Source organism: Pinus tabuliformis, chromosome 3_1 (assembly GCF_031772625.1).
Source record: "Pinus tabuliformis cultivar Carrire ecotype Pingquan chromosome 3_1, CPIR1, whole genome shotgun sequence".
Lineage (NCBI taxonomy): Eukaryota > Viridiplantae > Streptophyta > Pinopsida > Pinales > Pinaceae > Pinus > Pinus tabuliformis.
Genome location: NC_142301.1, coordinates 687,667,049 through 687,670,019, shown reverse-complemented (window position 1 = coordinate 687,670,019; position 2,971 = coordinate 687,667,049). Strand labels below are relative to the sequence as shown.

Sequence of the window (2,971 nt, the reverse complement as noted above, 5' to 3'; positions counted from 1 at the left end):
TCACTGCAATTTCTTGGCCACTGCTACTGCAATTTCTTCGCCACTGCTAGGGAGAATGCCCATATAAGTCTTCCCAAATCCCCTGGTCCAAAACATTTTCGTCCGTGCACACAGTAACTCCATAAGCACTACTCCAAAGGAATAGACATCGGATTTTTCTGTCAATTGCTGCCTTTTGAAGTACTCGGGGTCAAGATACCCAAAGCTACCTTTGACAGCAGTACTCACATGGGTTTGATCCAAAGCAGGTCCAATCTTTGAAATCTCGAAGTCTGCCACCTTGGCCACAAAATTTTCATCCAAAAAAATGTTGGTTGTCTTTACATCACGGTGAATGATTCCCTGCTCTGCTTCTGTGTGAAGGTAATGAAGACCCCCAGTGGCCCCTATGCATATATCAAGTCTCTGTTTCCATGAAAAAGGAGGATGATCTGATCCATACAAGTGTTTCCTAAGACGTCCATTGGCCATGTACTCATAAACCAAAATCATCTCAGAATGCTCCTCACAATAGCCAATAAGAGAAACCAGATGACGGTGGCGAAACTTAGACAACATTTCAATTTCAGTCCGAAATTCTGCCATGCCTTGTGCAGAGCTTCGATTTCCCTATTTTAAAGCCACTATGGTTCCATCTGCAAGCATCCCTGTGAACACTTTACCAAACCCACCTACACCCAGAACCAAACTCTCATCAAAGTTTTTGGTAGCTTCTTCTATCTCTGAAAATGTGAAATGCTGGCCTAGACTTGAAGGTCCAGGAGAAGCAGGACTCCCAGCTGACACTTTGCTTCCCTTTCGTCCTTTAGTTTCAGAATGCCCTCCATGTAGTGGAAGAGGAAACCAGGGTTTAGTAGAGAGTTTTTGAGATCTACGACAATAGAAGAAGTAGATCACCATTAATAGCCCAAGAGCAACAAAAAATCCTACAACGGATCCAACTAGTAGACCAAATTTGCTATTCTTGTTTGATCTGATAGAATTGTTCTGTGGGAAAGGTCCATCCAGACTTTTGTTAGAGTTTCTCATCTTCATAATCTCCAGCCCATTTAATATGGTGTTGGGGAGAACACTTGCCATATTTATTGCAGGTCCTACTTTGATAACAATATTTTCCGATCCAGTAGATGTATTAAGTACTACAAAATCGCTGTAATAAGTTGCTGCCAAGTTATTTTTTGTTGCAGCTGATATATCAAAATTACCGCCCATCACATTATCATTCTTAATATATACATTGAAGTATAACTTGTTCAATGCTTTGCTCACAATATTGCAGAAATGCATCCGAATGAAGTATTGGTAATCTGGATCCACAGTAAACAACCAAGAAATGTTGAAAGTTGGGTTTGTGACATTGGCTGCAGCCATCTCCTCAGCAGTAGCATATACAATATTGGGAGCGGTTTCATTAGTAACTAGTCCTTGGTGGTACACAATATTGTTGGTCGGGATGCTGAAATTTTGGGCAAGCGATTTTGAAGCTAAGAAGCTTATATCAGGATCCCAAAATCTCCCAAGGGTTTCATTGTCAGGGGTAATTAATGGTCCTCCCATATTAAGTCTGTAAATTGTTTCAAAAGCATGCTCAGATAGACCACTGTAAGTATTAGGCAGGGGCACAGCTTGAGCTGTGTCTGAAACAAGAGTGTTCGGCACAGAAAAAACTTCAATGGCATTGACAAACGCAACGGAATTATTGGAGGGAATAAATGTCAGGACCAATGTTTGTTCATTTACATTAATGAGATATTCCTTCATCACAATTGAACTATTATGGATTTGGAAATTGTACAATAGACCAAAGTCTTGGGTGGCTACTGAAAATATGGCACTTGTAAGATTGTACATTTGATAAGAGAATGGAAAGAAATGTAAACGTACCCAGTGTCTACCCTGGTGCCCAATACTAAAGGTATAGGATGACTTCTGAGTAAATACTCTAGCTGTCAAATAGATACCAGAAGGAACCTGTAGATTGGAATTTGTAGTGTTAGCAAAGATGCCTTCGTTCGTGGAAATTGACATATATGAGGAGGGGGTATCTGCAGTGAAGATCCGTCCACCCACTATTGTGTTACTTTTTGATCCACAGTCTATAAGGTAGTTATCATGTGAAGTTGAAACCCCATTCTGATAAAATGACAATAAAAACAACATACAAATGCACACAATGACTGCCATTTCCTTCACTTCTTTCTCTGCAACCCAATTGTGTGGTTCTCTCTTTTCTCTGCACCCAAATTATAGGATTCTCTTTGTGTCTCTTTCTTCCTCTGCACCTCCAGGCAATTCCAAGAGCCTATAACTCTGCCCAGATTTCCACCCTGACCATTGAACTGATGCCGTCACCCCCTGACTGAGCTGGGATAGGACCTCCTTCTTTAGAATATAGAAAGATGGACTTCAGTTCACCTCTATTCTAGAGAATAATTTGGAGATTGCCATGAAACTGCAGGTTCCTAAATATGTCAAGAACAGAGTTATAGAAATACAAGACCATTATTGTGAGATTTGTCCATTATAACCAGCACATATAACCACTACCTACAGTGTCAACACTGCTCTTCTAACTTTCTACCACATCATCAAAAGGCCATTACATCAAGTCCTGGAATGATGGCTTTGCAAATGAAAGCAGAGTAGGACTGCAATTATTTTTTCATGGACTAAAAGCAATGTATGCATACAATAAATATTGATATGTTTAAAAACAGTATGCAAGATCAGAATGAATGTAAGAACCAGCATGAAAAAGGTTTTGCAGCCCTGGATTTATGGAAAGGTCTTTTTGGAAGACTCACGCGGTTTTGAAGCTTTCTAAGTCTACTCAGAATTCTTTTCGGCCCAAAACTTTCAATGTCAAACGACATCAGCAAAAATGGAACCTTATCTCTCAGTTTGTACTGAGTCTTTAATTTCCTTATTAAACCTAGCCTTCATTGTCCACCTTGAGGGTGACACATTCTGT

The 2,971-nt window shown here is 40.1% G+C and overlaps 1 pseudogene; it reads right to left on the bottom strand.

Annotated features, from left to right (window-relative positions):
• On the bottom strand, positions 1-2,184 carry LOC149188988 (receptor-like protein kinase THESEUS 1 pseudogene; annotated as a pseudogene).
• Positions 2,185-2,971: the final 787 nt, after the last annotated feature.